Raw genomic sequence first — 16871 nt, forward strand, 5'->3', positions numbered from 1 at the left:
CTTACACCCTCAGTTGCTCTACTTCTTTGCCAGGATGGTATCGCCAGTCTCTTTAATTTTAGCCATTCTGGTGGGTGTATGGTGCTATCTCAATATGCTTTTTTAATTTGCATTTTCCTGATGACTAATGATGTTGAGAATCTTTTCATGTGCCTGTTGGCCATTTGCATATCCCTTTTAGTGAAGTTTGTTGAAATCTTTTGTCCATTTAAAAATATTGAATGGTTTATCTTCCTACAAATGAGTTGTAAACATTTTATATGTCTTAATACATGTTTATGCACAGAAATTGTGTGTGTGCATGTGTGTGTGTGTGTACTTTTCTTGGTCAATGGTTTGTTTTTTCATTGCCTTTAATGGTGTCTTTCAAAGAACAAAAGCTGTCCATTTGGATGAGGTCCATCTTATTAACATGTTGGTTGGTGGGATTTTTTTTTTTTTTGGTATCCTAAGAATTTTTGTCTATCAAGGTTACAAAGATTTTCTCCTATTTTTTCTAGATACTTGTAGTTTTAGCTTCTACCCTTAGGTGTGTGGCCCATTTTGAGTTTTTTTTTTTTTTTTGTGTGTGTGTGTGTGTGTGTGTGCATGGCTTAGAGGTATGAGATTCATCTTTCTTTGTGGTATCCACTTGGTGAAGCAGCACTCAATAAAAAATTTATCCTGTTCATGCCAACTCCCTTTGGCACCTCTCGATGTGTGCAGTGTGGCTCTATTTCTTTCTTTTATTTTTATTTTTTTGTGGTGCTGGGACTTGAACCCAGGGCCTTGTGCACACAAGGCAAGCACTCTACCAACTGAACTATATCCCCAGCCCAATGTGGCTCTATTTCTGGATTCTACTTTTCCATTCATATTGTGGCTACCCTTTGTCAATACCACACAGTGTTGATTACTGTAGCTTTATAATAAGTTTTGAAATCCAGGCACTATACATCTTCCAATTTTGTTCTTCCTTTCCGAAATTGTTTTAGCTAAATTATAAACTCTTGGCATTTTAATATAAACTGTAGAGTCAACATGACATTTCTACAGATGAGCCTGATGGAGTTTGAGAAACTCTTTCTTAAGCAGGGATGAGGCTGCCAGGTCAACCCCTCTGAAAGCAGAAAATTTTGGTGGTGATTTAAATAGTGAATGAAAAAAATAAAGAAAAAAGGAAAGAAATCCCCCAAACTACTTTTCCAATTGCATCCTTAAATGGTTCAACATCTGTGGAAATGCAAAGCCCCTGAGAGGGCTAATACATTAAAGTTATAACCCTTTAGCAAGAAAGAATCTAGCTACTTTTATATCCAGTGAATGTATTGAAATTGTAAAGAAATGAGGATGTGAGAAGGGGAAGAAATATACAAAACAAGGAAATTGGGAAGTGCTATGATTTGCCCCCCAAGGTTCATGCATTGGTATCTTTGTCCCTAGTTTGGAGTGTAGAGGCCATGTGGAAATATTAACGGTAAGAGCCTAGTGGGAAGTCCTTCCGTCATTGGGGGCAAGCCTTCAGAAGGGCCCCTGAGCTAGTGAAACCCCTGAGTTAGTTCTCTTGAGCGTGTTTTGTAAAATAAACAAGTCTGGTCTCCACATAATCCCGGCCTCCCATCTGGCCATGTTATCTCTCCCTCTTGCGTGTGTTCCCACCATGGTGCCATCTACCAGTAGGCCCTCACCAGAGGCCAAACCAGTGGGGCTGCCTAAGCTTGGACTTCTAGCCTCCAAAACAATGAGCTAAATAAACCTCTTTTCTCTACAAAGTAGACTGACTCCAGTGTTTTATTACAGCAGTGAAACACTGACTAATACAAGGAGTGCCAAGATAAGAATTTTCTACTCTAATTTTGTTTTGAAGGCCACAATTCAGAACTTATCTTCTCACAGGACACATGCCCAAAGTTCATTAAGCAGAAATGATGGAGCACAAACTTGTGACCTTGGTATGACTTTCAGGAAGTTAGGGTGACGTGGTGTTTGATGGAGACAAATAATGAGATGTCCATGGTCTTAGAGTACAAATAGAGTTAAAAGGATTAATGATTAACCAAAGATGAGCAGAATTGAAAGAATGACAATAAAGTTGGAAGATGATATTTGTGACATAGGAAAAAAACAGCTATTGGAGCCCAAATGTCCTAGATTCATGCCCTGTTTCCCCACTTTCTTATTGTGCAATATTAGAGCAAGTAGACCATAACACAAATTTTGCAGTTTGCCTGGAGGATTAAACAAGATCTTTCCAGCTACTTCCTGGATATCACAGGCACTGCACATTCAACAAGCCCAAAAATGAAACCCCATTTCCCTCCTGAACAGGCTATTTTCCTTCTTAGTGACCCACTTAAAACCTTACCCTAATCTTAATCCCCTCACTACTGTAGCAGGTCTGTACCTTTTGAAACAGCTCAGAATCTTTAGGATACATTTTCCAAATTTGATATTTTCCCCCAACATAGAAACAAATATGCAAAACAAAACCAACTACACCCAGTCTCCTTTGCTGCCAGCATGCAGACAGGTGACGTAGAACCCACCAGTCAGATGCCAAGTGGAGCAGGGTAAAGGAAGACGCAAGATGGGGAGGGGTCATTTCCATTTTACTGGAATCGGTACGCACAGACACAACACTGTTCTGGAATCTTCTTCCCATCTTCACCAGGGAGTTGTTTCTGGAAACAGACTTGAGGCTGATCCATTGTCTTCCCAAGATTCTTGTAGGGCCCGGTGTGGTGGCGCACCCCTGTAATCCCAGTGGCTTGGGAGGCTGAGGCAGGAGGACCGCAAGTTCAAAGCCAGCCTCTGCAAAAAAGCAAGGTGCTGAGCAACTCAGTGAGACCCTGTCTCTAAATACAATAAAAATGGGGTTGGGGATGTAGCTCAGTGGTTGAGTGCCCCTGAATTCAATCCCTGGTACTCCTCCCCCCAAAAAGATTCTTGTAGGTACTTAATATAATACTACATCATAATTCACTATTCTTTAAATTATCTTCAGTAGATTCTGTTGTCCAGTTCATAACCCAGATCCAAATCCTGGAAGCAATACATAGTAAGTTCCCAATCCAGGAACCCCAAGGCCCAATCCCTGACTCCTTTCTCTCTTTCTCACCACTGTGGCCCATCGGTCACCAAGTCTTGCTGATGCATCTTATGACTCTATTTTCTCCCTTTCTACTGTCCTATCTAGTCAAACCACCATCATCACTCATCTTGATTTTGGCAAAGCTTGTAATGCGTCAAAGAAAATATGGGATAGCCATACAGTGGTGTATTATCTGGTCAAATGGAATAAAGTTCAGATTACAACATGGAGGAACCTGGAAAACCCACTGAGTAAAAGAGGCCAGACCCATTGGGCCATATAGTATGTGATCCCCTCTGTATGACGTATCCAGAATGGGCCCATCCATGGAGACAGAGAACAGATTCACAATAGCTAGGGACTGGGGTAGGGAGGGATGGCCAGTGGGGCTTCTTTTGGGGAAGTGGACATGACCTGGAATCAGTGAGTGCCGACGGCCACACAACATGACCCATGTGATAATGACACTGAATCATCCACTTTAGAACGGCAAATTCCATGTTGTGCGTAATTTACCAGAATAGAAAAATCAGCGACAAATCTGGACCCTGACCAGGGAATGATTTTGTGGAAATACCCCTATCTTGGCCCTCCCCCAACCCTCTCTTACTGCTGCTCGTCTTAAGCTCTCTTTTCTCCTTTTTCTCCTCTTTAGAAGAGATACTTGGCTTTCTCCCAGGTTACACCTGGGGTTGAGTCTAAAGGGCTGGGAGACCCCACCCCACTTCCAGCTTCCTGGAGCCGAGGCACCTTTGCAGCCTAATTTCTCTCTGGCCTGGTGGGATGTGCTGAGCTCTCAGAGAGAAGCAGGCTTTCTGCTGACACCTGAGGCTTTCTTTCTCCCTAAACCACATGGCTGGCCCTCAACTGCCCTGCGAACCTCTTTGCTGGCCTGTCCCCTTGAGGCGATGGGAAAAGGAGGACAGAAGTTCTATGGGCCACTTTCTGACTCTGCATCAATCTCCACAACAATGTTTTCCAACCTGGCGAGTTTCCTTGGCAACCAAGTTAATAGTCACTCACTGCTTTCAACTCCCTGACTTCCTATTAATGCTTGTTCCGTTTCGAATAGTTTGTCTTTACTTGAAAAGAAACTGCAGAAGCTGCACTTTTGTTGTTGCTAATTTTTTTTTAACTTAGGTTTCTGCCAGGCTTTTTAAAGGGCCCATACAGATTTCTCCCATGAATGTTTGAAAACACAGTTAAGAGCAACCACAAATTGTACCTACTAAGCCCCAGGCACTGTTCCCAATACTTTACATGTAACCATTCATTTAATCTCCGTGACAAGCCATAGGCAGTACCATTCTTAGACCATAGTGTAGAGTCATTTCTTCAGATCTTAGGGAGTACTTGCATTTTAACAGAATGCCAATAGCAGCTGCCTGGGTGTGAGAACCAAAAGGTGTTGCCATCTGGGCTCAGTGGTGCATGCCTGTGATCCCAGCGGCTTGGGAGGCTGAGACAGGAGGATCTCGAGTTCAAAGCCAGCCTCAGCAAACGTGAGGCACTAAGCAACTCAGTGAGACCCTGTCTCTAAATAAAATACAAAAATAGGGCTGGGGATGTGACTCAGTGGCTGAGTGTCAACCCCAATACTAAAAGAAAGGTTGCCAGATGAACCTGAATGGCTCCTGGGTGGCAAAGCCACCCCCAGTTGATCAGATGACCTGAGGCCTCTTCCCTCTCAGATACGGGTTTATGAGTCTCTTCTATGATGTCAACATAAAGAGCTGGGTTACATAACATCACCTCATTTGCATGTGGAGGGACCCGAATTTAGAGTCATCACTCAGAGATGCAGAAGGGTAATCGGATTCCTGCAATTTGCCACAGGGTCTTTTCCTCCTAGTGGAAACAATTTCTATAACGATCATGCTCCATTTCCACTCAGAAAAACAGCCTCACCCCTCAAGGCAATTCTGTGTTTTTCTGGTTAAAAATGAAGCCTCTTTTGAGTCAATTTCCTATCAGGCCTTTTCTATCTATCTTCACGATGTCATCCCTGGTAAGTAGTCCCTGAGCAACCCTCTTGTTTGGAACTCCCTGGAGAGGCAGGTGCAGTGGTGAGCACCCCGCTCCTTTCTCTGAGATGAGATGCTCACCCCAGCATCCACCACCTGTGGGATCCCTTATGCTTACAGCTCTGCCTTTCCTGGCCGGGACAAACTCCGGCCTTCTGCGATCGATGGCAGTTCTGTCCTCTGCTCCAGCTCATCATCTCCAACAGCTCCTTCCTCTTTCTCTGGAGTCCTGGGTTTTTCTTTACTTGTTCTTTCCCATCAGTACAAAAACTTTCCTTGAACTCAGCTAGAGCTCCCACCCCATTTCTCTCATTTTCACAGTATAACTCCCTTTTTGTTTTTCTGTTTTCAATCTCTCTCCTCCATTCTCTTTTATTGGGCAAAAGACACATAACACAAAATCTGTCATTTAAAGTGCACAACTCAGGAGCATCACATGCATTCAGTGTCATGTCACCACCAGCTCTACCTACTTCCAAAACCTTTTCACCTCTCCAAATGGAAGCCATGAACCCATTACGAAGCTACTTGTTGTTCTCCTACTCTGCAATTCCCCAGACCTTGGTAACCACTAACCTGCTTTTGGTTTCTCTAAGTTGGCTTATTTTGGATGCTTCATGTATATGCAGTCAGACACTATGTACACCTTTCTGACAGCTTTCTTTCACTCCCATAGACTTTTCAAGGTTCATTTGTGTCATAGCATGTGTCTGTACTTCATTCCTTTTTCTGGCTGACTACTATTCCACTATGTAGACACACTGTTTTGTCTGTCCACTCATTTGTTGGTGGACACTTGAGTTGTTTCCTCTCATTCTTTTTAAATCACCTTTAATCAGGCTCTTGTTTCCATCATTTTACTAAAGCTGCTATTGTCAAGGTCACTAGTGACTACTGCATTGCTAACTCTCAGAGTTGAGTCTCAGTTGTCACCTGACTTGTCTCGCCAACGGTGCCCTCCTGCCTGGTCACTGTCTCTTCTGGAAACCCTTCTCCCCAGGGCTTGGAGCTCACACGTCTAGGTTTTCACTCTTGCTTCCCCATCACCTCTGCTGTTTTTGTCCCTTTTACTCTGGGAATATGGTCCTTGGACCTCTTTCCTATCTACTCCCTCCTTAAGTGATGTCAGCTAGTTCCCGGGATTTAAGTATCATTTATATATTGACAATGGCCTCGTTTCTATTTCTGCTTCGACATCTTTTCTGCACTCCCACTCTGTGTCCTCCTGCCTGCTTAGCGTCTCTCCTCGGATGCTGAACCTCACCTGCTCAAATGGAGACTTGGATCTCTGATGACTGCAACTCCATCCTTGGTCGATGAGATTAGGAATCTTGGAACCGGCCTTGCGTTTTCACTTTCTCTTCAACCCCGCCTGTGCTCTTAGGCAGGTGAACCCCGCTCAGGCCTTGGTGCTTGCTGTTCCCTCCGATTCCTGCTCTGAGCACTTCCTCATCTGCAGGTCTTTAGTCACATGCCACCTCTCAGAAGCCCATATGAATTCGAGACTCCCCCACCTCCCCAGTTCCTGATCTCTCTTCTTGGATTAACTTTTCTCCTTGGTACTTACCATCATTTATACACTATATGGAGCATTTTAATTACTTCTAAGTAGATTTTATTTTGTAGCTGACCCCTGGTGCCAGATGCATTCCCAGTTCCTACAATGGAGACCAACATATAACAGCTAGTATTTGCTGAATGAATGCTTTCATTTCTTAAAAAAGCTGGCAAAATTTGTATTTAATAAATTTCAAAAAATAAAATTATAATACTAGATATCAAACATTTTAAGGTACAGTGGTTAGCCAGGTGTGGTGGTGCACTCCTGTAATCTCAGGAGCTTTTGAGGCTGAGACAGGAGGATTGTGTGTTCAAAGCCAGCCTCAGCAATGGTGAGGTGCTTAGCAACTCAGTGAGACCCTGTCTCTAAATAAAATACAAAATAGGGCCAAGGATGTGGCTCAGTGACTGAGTGCCCCTGAGTCCACACCTTGGCATGCCCCTGCCCCAAAAAAAGAGATATAGTGGTTAAACAAGAGCATCTTTAAAATACACATCAGCAGCTACCAGCTGTGTGGCTGCTCCTGCTTCAGCCAGTAGACAGCTTTGTCTCTCCCAAGTAGAGCTTTCAGGACCAGCTCTGAGCAACTGCTCCCCTCTGCTGAGGCCTCAGGTTCCAGGTTTAGTTAGCACTCTCTCCCTGCCCACCCTGCACAGAGGGCCCTTCACTTCCCTCACCTTTTAAACAAAAGTAAAATGAAAATTAATGAGACATAATTTACATAACATGCCATGTACAAGAAATGTTTAGTTTGATGAATGTTAATAAATGTATTCACTCCTATAATTATCACCCTCATGAAGATAATCATCCATTCTATCATCCAAAGCTACCCCCTGTCCCTATGAAGGTAGCTGTCCCTAACAAGTAAACCAACAACCTTATTTCTACCATTTGTTTTAGGGCTCCCTTTTATAGAGATAAATTCATAAATGAAATCATACAGTATGTCTTCCCTAGGGTCTGGATGATTTTACTCAGTATAATGTTTTGGAGATTCATCCATATGATTGAGCACATTAGAAACTTGTTACCTTTTATTATGTTCTATTGCATAAATATACCTCTACTGGTTTATTCATTTATCTAACAAAGGACAGCTGTTTCTAGTTTTTGTCTATTCTGAATAAGTCACTATGAACATTCATGTCCAAATGATTGTGTCGATATATAGATATATGTTTTTCTTTGTCTTAAGTAAATATCTGGGAGACTATTTGCTGAGTCATTTTATAAACATACGTTTGTTTAACTTCTTAAGACTTTTCAAAGTGATTAACTTCTTAATCACCTTTCAAAGTGATTGTGACATTTACTACTTCTATCAGGGAATGTCCGAGTCCCAGTTGCTAATACTGGGTATTAATAATCTTTAACAATTTTAGCGATGCTAGTGAGTATGTCATCAGGAAAATGCAGATTAAGTCCACAGTGAGCTACTACTGTGGACTTAATCCGCATTTTCCTGATGACTAAGGATAGTTAGCATATTTTCATGTGCTCATCACCATTTGTATATATTCTTTGGTGATATATCTGTTCAACTCTTTTGCCCATTTTCTGTTTGAATTGATTTCCTCTTACTAGTCACTTGTAAGATTTATTTGATTTTTTAATATATTTGTCAGGTGTATGTACTGTGTGTGTTTTTTTTGTTAGTGGTTAGTATTTTCATTTTTTAACAGTATTTTTCAAAGAGTGGATGTTTTAAATTCTAATAGAGTTTGGATGATCAATTTTTTTCTTTTGTGGGTAGTGATTTCTATTATTTGTCTGAGATGCAGATGCGTCTCTTTCCTTCCTTCCCTTTCTCCTTTCATGCATGTCAGACCTGCATCATGGTCTAAAGTTCATAGTCTAAAGTCTCTCCCTGAATATTCCTGCTGTCTTCTCCTTTATGTGTCGTAGTTTCTACAATACATCTCTTGTGCGTCAAATATGTTTTTGGTATCTGTTTTTTTTTTAATATTTATTTTTTAGTTTTCAGCGGACACAACATCTTTGTCTGTGGTGCTGAGGATCGAACCCGGGCCGCACACATGCCAGGCGAGCGCGCTACCGCTTGAGCCACATCCCCAACCCCTGGTATCTGTTTTTTGGAGATCCCAAATAATACAATTTCCTACCTGCTCTAAGTTTCTTGGATGTTCATATAAATTTTATAATAATAATCACATCAATTTTGCATTTTAGGGGCTGGGGATGTGGCTCAAGCGGTAGCACGCTTGCCTGGCATGCATGGGGCGCTAGGTTCAATCCTCAGCACCATATACAAATAAAATAAAGATGTTGTGTCCACCGAAAACTGAAAAATAAATATTAAAAAATTCTCTCTCTCTATCTTTAAAAAAATTTGCATTTCATCATAAATTTTATAATACTCATACCAATTTAGAACCTCCCACGGAAGGCTTTGGGATTTTTAAAATTTAAACTATGGATCAACTTGGGTAGTATGGACATCTTAACAATGTTGAATGTTTCAATCCACAAACATGATGAAATTCTTGATTTATTTAGATCTTTAATGTATTTTAGCAAGGTTCTGTAGTTTTCACCATTGAATTAGCATCTTTTGTGAATTTCTCTAAGCACTTCATGTTTTGTGATACTATGATCTTTTTTAAAGGAGTGATCAGCAAAATGGAAACAGGAGGATTGTGCCTGAGCTCAGTGGTAAAGAGAAGATTTTTGTTCTGTTTTGTTTTTAAGGTGTCAGGGGAGAAGTAGGGAGTTAAGGAGAGAGGAGAGATTGGATCAAGACATTTTACCAGGAAGCAGAGAGAGATTGGAGAGTGCTAAGAAATGGGAACAAAGCTAATGACTCATTCCTGAAGCAGCACATTATACCTTAAAACCAAATGACCCCTGGATATTTTGCACGGGACATACAAAAATGGTTTATCAGAATACCGAAAAGATTATAAATATATATTCTTATTGCATTCACTTCCTCAGGTTTGTTCATGGGCAGGTGGTCAGGATGGGTTCCTGTCACTCAGGCCACTCACCTCCCAGGGCCTTAATTCCTGTGACTTGATTACACTTACCTCCTTTCCTGCTTTCCCTGTTCAGGTGCCTTTCTCCAGGTTCAGTAGGGTCTTTAATCTTTTCCCTAAACTCTGGGTTAATGTTTGTAAATATTATGTTTCCAAGGAAACTTCTTTTGGAATTAAAATTGAGGTTATTTCTCTATAAGAGATCTGTTTCTTTCCAATCAGAGGTGTTTTGTTCACAGGCAATCCTGCCTGCTGTGTCTGAAGGCATTTGTACAAGGCTTTTCACTTTATGGTTTTATGCTCTGTGCATTCTTCTTCTCTGAAGCTAAAGGAGATACTGATCTGGGCAGAGAGAATAGCAGAGCAGTGAGAACACTTCCACTTGTTACATCAGCTGCTTTCTTGGTTTTTGAATTCCTGTGCCTATGCAAGAAGGGCAGAAATGAAATCTGGAGGACAAACCCATAATTAAAAGTTTTTAGAGAATCTCTTAATAGCCTTTCCCAACTCCAAGATAATAAATTTTCTTGTCATCTCTGTGAGCCAATGGGAAGATTTTTTTTTTTTTTTTTTTTTTTTTTTTTTTTTTTACTAGCTCAAGGGCTTCAGTTCCGTTTTTCCACTGGGACAGACCTATTTTAGTCACCTTTTCCCTGCTGTGACTGAAGACCCAACAAGCACAACTAGAGGAGGAAAAGTTTATTTGGGAGCTCACAGTTTCAGAGGTCTCAGTCCATAGACGACCAGCTCCCTTTCTCAGGGCTTGAGGTGAGGTGGAACATCATGGTGGAAGAGTGTGGCAGAGGAAAGTGGGTCAAGACATTTTACCAGGAAGCAGAGAGATTAAGCTCAGCGCACCAAATATATACCCCAAAGGATTGCCTCCAATGACCCACCTCCTCCAGCCATACCCCAGCTGTCTATAGTTACCACTCAGTTGATCCCTATCAGCAGATTAATTCACTGATTGGGTCAAGGTTCTCACAACCCAATTATTTCACCTCTAAACCTTCTTGCATCATCTCACATATGAGCTTTTGAGGAACACCACATAGCTAAACCATTACAATACCCATGACTTTCTCTTCTGTCCACGTGTGACTATTTACAATTACATTCTTGGGTTACCAAAACTTGCCATCTCTCCCTCTATCACATAGCAACTCCAACATCAATTTATGTTTACCATGCCAATTTTCAATTCCTTTTTTGGGTGGGGGTGTTTAGGTAGCTACTCATACTTCTTTTTTTAAAAAAATATTTATTTATTTATGTATCTTTAGTTTTAGGTGGATACGTTAGTGTGTTTTTTTTTAATGTGGTGCTGAGGATCGAACCCAGTGCCTCATGCATGCTAGGAGAGCACTCTACCACTGAGCCACCATCCCAGCCCCTCATTACTTCTTAGAAACGTGACTGTGGGTTAAAAATTACTTATTATATTTAATCCAGATTTTCTTAATTCTTGTCAGTGAGAGAATATTTAGATTATTTTATTTGCCATAATGCCAGAAACAGAAGGCCTGTCCCTGTCTCTGTATCTAGGTCCCAATGTCGACCAAAGGCCCTCCTTGTTTTTATAATGCACCTGCACCATTTTTCAACTTGAATTTTAAGTTATTAATATTATTTTTCATATTTTATTGGTGCATTATAATTGTACATAGTGGTAGGATTCATTGTTACATATTCAGACATGCACACAATATATCAATATAATTTGGCCAACATCATTCTCCAGTGTTTCTTTTTTTCTCTCCCTCCACCCTCTTCCTGGTCCCTTTCCTTCACTCTCCTGATTTTGTTGTAGGGACAAACGAGGCAAGGCACCGAAGACAGCAGGAAGCAGTTTTATTTGGCTGCAGCCAGGTTCAGAGGGTATACAGCCTTTGCTATAATCAATCAATCCCCTGAACCCCAAGTTCAGGGAGTTTCAGAGTTTTATATCCAGTGTGTAAGGGGAGGGGCTCAGAAGTTTACAGGCTGCAGAAGTTCACACAAAAGCAGCTTTTTCCTTCACTGTTGTGGGCAAGTTAACCCTTCAAGGACAATACCTGAGAAGGGGAGAGCTTCTTCTCCCCTTTCTTTCCTCCCCCTGCCAGCTGTTACCATGGGCCCATTTGTAATTTATCTTAAAAATGTAGACATCTCTGTGAAGCCCAGCTCAAGGCCAGAGGCCTTGTTTGCACATTTCTTCAAAGTACTATACTGGATACATTTGTGAAAAACTAGTAAGGGGTGTCCAGCACCTGGAGTGCTGGTATCTTCTCGGCTAATGGCCAAGTAAACAGGGCAACATGAAAATAGGAAGTTTATCTACAATGGACTCTTTTGCTGACAGTCTTAAAATCAGCCATGGTGAAGAGGGCTTTTCTGTGGAGAAAGGGGGTGCCACTTCAATTTCCCTTTCATTTTTATGAAAATCTAACTTGATGGGGCTGGGACTGGGGCTCAGAGGCAGAGCGCTCACCTACCATGCGTGAGGCACTGGGTTTGATCCTCAGCACCACATAAAATAAAATAAAGTTATTAAAAAAATTTAAAAAAAAAAGAAAATCTCACTTGAATTTTTGTCCCTCTCTCAGACACGGCTCTGTATCCACCTATTATCTAATAGTAAAAAGTACTTCATCACCCTATTTCCATCCATAAGAACTCAAACTTTAAGTGTCAGGCTTTATCAATGAGGGCGTGGTAAGCTGATTCAATGCCCAAGACGCCCACCAAATCTGTGAAGTCCCTGGGACCTCTGTGTTTCCCTACATGGTGAAGGTGCTGCAGAGGGGTAGTTGAGAGCCTTGAGACGGGGAGGTCTTCCTGGGTGATGGGGTGGGTGCGATGTGATCACAAGGTTCACAGGACAAGCGGGGCCTGAGGAGTCACTGTGGAAGAGATGGCCAGGTGGTGACGAACGCTGGAGGCATGTGCTTGAAGGGACCATGGGGCAAGGAAACACGTTGGCTCTGGAAGCTGGAAGAGGCAAGGAAACAGATTCTTGTTCAGGTGCTCCAGAAAGAGCACAGACTTGTCAACACCTTGGTTTTAGTCCAGGGAAACTTATTCTGGACTGTATGGACACCAAGATGAATGTGTCAGTGTCGTTCTAAGCCACTGTATGGTGGAGATTTGTTACAGCAGCAGCAAGAAACCAGTGCACAGGATCCACGAGGTGAGGGTCTGGATCCTTGTTCCTCCTCGTCAACACTATCCAACAGTGTAATGGAGGTGACCAGATCTGAAGACTGGCCGGCTGCACCGGCTGTCCCATGTCTGGGATGCCTGCAGGGCCAGGACACTGATGTATGCTTTGTCCCTTGCTTAAAATGGGTTTGTTGCCAATTCATTAGTCTCAGACTCTAGGAAATAAAGTCTGACAAAAAGCTGAGCCAGGAGGAATGTCAATGATGTCTCTGACTGCAGGACTTTCCTCAGGGCAGTCTCTGGTGGTGATGGAGTGTGGTGATCTCATCCAGCGTAGCCAGAGACAGACAGGTAGGGCAGGTGGAGAGGAGAATTCTGCACCCAGTGTACATGTGCTGTTTGGAATTCCCACCCTTGTGGGAATTCAGTTGCCACTGGAGCGGTATTGAAATGATGCGTACAAGGGAAGCAATGGTGTGATTATGGGAGTGGGTCCCTATAAAAGGACAAGGTGACCTCTCCTCCCTCTCTCTCACCTGCCCTCTCTCGCCCTTTCACCTTCCATCACAGGATGATGTTGCACGAAGATCTCATCAGATGCCAGAAACCTCATCTTAGTCTTTCTAGCATCTAGAACTGTGAGGAAATAAATTTATCTTTTTTTTTTTTTAAATAAATTACCCAGTCTCAAGTATTTTGTCAGCAGCACAAAGTAGACTAAGACACAAGCTCTACCCTGGCTTTTATTGTGATGAGTCACACGTAACATAAAATTTACCACGTTATCCATTTTCGTGCCCACGGTTCCGTGGCAGGAAGTGCACTCACATTGCTGCGCTGCCATCACCACCCTCCATCTCCAGAACTGCTGGTTTTCCCAACTGAAACTCTGATCCCTTAAACACTTATCCCTATTATCCCTTTGCCCAGACCCCTGACAACCCTCACCCCACCTTCTCTCTCTGTAAATTCGACTGCTCTGGGTATCTCATGAAAGGGGAATCACACAATATTGTGTGTGTGTGTGTGTGTGTGTGTGTGTGTGTGTGAGAGAGAGAGAGAGAGAGAGAGAGAGAGAGAGAGAGAGAGAGAGAGAGACTGGCTTATTTCATTCAGCACAAGGTCATCCATGCTGTAGCATGTGTTTGACTTTCATTTTTAAGGATCAATAATATTCCATTGTATGTATATGCCACATTGTATGTATATGCCATGTGACCATCCATTCATCTGATGGTCACCTGGGTTGTTTCTGCCTTTAGCTATTCTGAATGATGCTGTGTGATGAAAATGGTATACACATATCAGTTATGGTTCCAGGGCCTGTCTTAATGCAGTGCCGCTATTAGTTGGGGAGTAGGCTCTGAAAGGCATAACATGGGCCCAACAGAGCCACTTTTGGGTTGGGTGTTACAGAAATCGGATTTTTTTTTTTAGAAAAAGATTCTGTTTACATATGGAATACTGTATAATACCCATAGCTTCATTATAAACAGACAATAGCCCCACATTAGTTTCCAATTGGGCTTTGCCACCAAATGTATTTGCTACACATTTCTTTCTAATTATTGAGAAATATTTAGATTTCAGAATTGTGGATAAGAGATTATGGACATATAGTCAGAGGTTATCAGTTTGTGGATAAAGAACAAATAGAAATCTCCACTTTTAATCCATTTTGCCCCCTGTATGGTGTATCTTTACAAGTATTTCCATATAATTAATTGATCAATTCAAGGAAGAAGAGGGATTAATCAGCTCTATCAGTGTGACTGCACATAGTTCTCAAGCCAGCTGGGGTCACTTTCTTTTTTTTAAAAATTTTTTTTAGTTGTAGGTGGACACAATATCGTTATTTATTTGTTTTTATGTGGTTCATACTGAGGATCAAACCCAGTGTCTCACACGTGAGAGACAGGCGCCCTACCACTGAGCTGCAGCCTCAGCCCTAGGGAACTTTTGATGGAGGTGATAGGAAAGAAATGAAAGAGACCATGTCACCTACTTGGAAATTAAGATTCAAAGTTGAGGACAGAAAGCAGCTCTGGAGGCTGAGGCAGGAGGATTGCAAGTTCAACCCAGCCCCAGCAAAAGCGAGGTGCTAAGCAATTCACTGAGACCCTGCCTCTAAATTAAACACAAAATAGGGCTGGGGATGTGGCTCAGTGGTCAAGTGCTAGTACCCACCCCCCAAAAAAAGTTGAGGCCAGATGTGCTTATAAACTCCATTAAGAAAGTCAAGCAGAATTTAACTTACAGTCTTTAGACTAGATGGATGATGATCCATGAGAAATACTGTTGTTTTGGATTTAACTACCTAATTAGGATGGATCACCATTTTTGAGTCCTTACTCTGTGTGAAGTATTGTGTTCTGCACTTAGGGTACATTCCTTATTTATAATCCTTATAACACTCTAGAGTATATTTCACTGACCTCCAAGATAGGCACTACAATTTGTAGGGCCCAGTGAAGAATGGAAATGTAGGACCTCTTATTAAAAAATTATTTAGAATTTCAAGGTGGCCATGGGTGAGCATTCAACACAATGTGAGGTCCTTCTACTTGGCAGGTGACAGGCCTGTGCAACGGCAGGGGTGGAACACCAGGAATCGGGGTGTTAAGGTCCCCATTTTTCACATGAGGATACTGAGGCATGGCGGGGCTGTATCTAACTCACAACCGGACAGAGTGCATGCTGAAGTCTGGACGGTGAGGCAGATTAACCCTGGTATCTCCAGGCCGTTCAGTGTGGAGGATCAGTGTGTACTGTGGGACAACAGTCAAGACAATTCTGCAGGCGTTAACAAGTGCCTAGGACTTTGCATGTATTGTAGGAGCACAAAAGAGAGTAAACTAAAATCTATCCAATGTATGCACAAAATAGTTCAAGCCACCGGAGCCCCTCATCCTGACTCTACCGCAGGCTTGTGGGGTCTGTTTTTTAATTCCTCTGGGAGCACAACGTCAGCTAACTTGTGAAGGTTTCTCATTAAACAACTATTTTGCCTAATTGGGATTAATCAAACTAAATGCTAATTAGTATCTTCCAAAGGGTAAAAAATAGATCTCTAATCATCCTCCATCTTGCCGAGCACAGCGAGCACCGAGGACGGATCCATGTTTGACATGTTTCATGCAATGCCTCACGTGTCAGCTGCATGGCAGTAGCTGACTGATTGGCTCGAATGTGGTGGACGTCCAGAGGCTGCTGTCACGAGCAACTCCTTTCTTAGTGGCTATACTTGTGCTTGTGCAATAATGACACGATTCTGTGGCTAGAGCTATGCTAGTTAAATTCAGGTGACAGCTGAAGACAGTGAGGTGGAATGAGAGTGGCCAACCAGGTGATGAATTCTTGCCCTCAGCACATGTCATGACTGGTTGACTCTGGCAGATGACTAAGACTTCTTTGTTCTCTCCTGTAGGGTTCCAGTGAGATAGAATGACCACAACTGCTGACACTCCAGCTGACTTCTCATCTGAAACTCCTGGCTTTACTGGTCAAAAATGAAAATGCTTCTTTTGCCTCCTAAAGCCATGGATCTCCTGGGATGCTATCAGGATCACTTAGGATGCTTTGAAGAAGGTGTCCTAAACAATGACATGGAGCCTATTGTCTCCCTCCAACAAGAATGGAAGGAGCCAGGTAAGACTTTAGCATCTAGGGGAAGTCACCAAGAATCCTCAACTCTATGTTTCCACTCCACCATCCCCTTTAGCGGTGGGAGGGGTCTCCTTCCATAAGCACCTTTTTTTTTTTTTTTTTTTTAACGCCTGAATGAAATCAAGGTTCTGTTAGTACACAATAAAGAAGAAATGGCTGTTGGGAAGGCCATCAACTGTCCATTCTCCTGACAGTGGAGAAACCATTTGAGGGTTCATAGGGCAGACAGAGTGCCCTCCTGCTACAGTTTAACTCTGGTGGCAAGGTGGAAAAGAGCAGAGAGGGAGGAAACTAGGGCAGCTGACCGACAGCGAGATGAGCTGAGGACCCACGGTAAATGGCAAATAGTGTGAGATCATCACTGCAAGAGGTTCATGCCCTGATGCCACATGGAGTCAACTAGTGGAGAG

General features: G+C 42.4%; 1 protein-coding gene across 1 annotated transcript in view; it reads left to right on the top strand.

Annotated features, from left to right (window-relative positions):
* Positions 1-16871, top strand: part of LOC308646042 (uncharacterized protein) — a 116277-nt gene that overhangs the window by 71751 nt on the left and 27655 nt on the right. The window contains exon 4 of the mRNA XM_081288565.1: positions 16223-16443. The gene's annotated coding sequence lies outside the window, so the exon portion shown is untranslated. The remainder of the gene's footprint in view (positions 1-16222; positions 16444-16871) is intronic.

This window comes from Spermophilus citellus (assembly GCF_964194105.1).
Source record: "Spermophilus citellus genome assembly, chromosome: 1".
Lineage (NCBI taxonomy): Eukaryota > Metazoa > Chordata > Mammalia > Rodentia > Sciuridae > Spermophilus > Spermophilus citellus.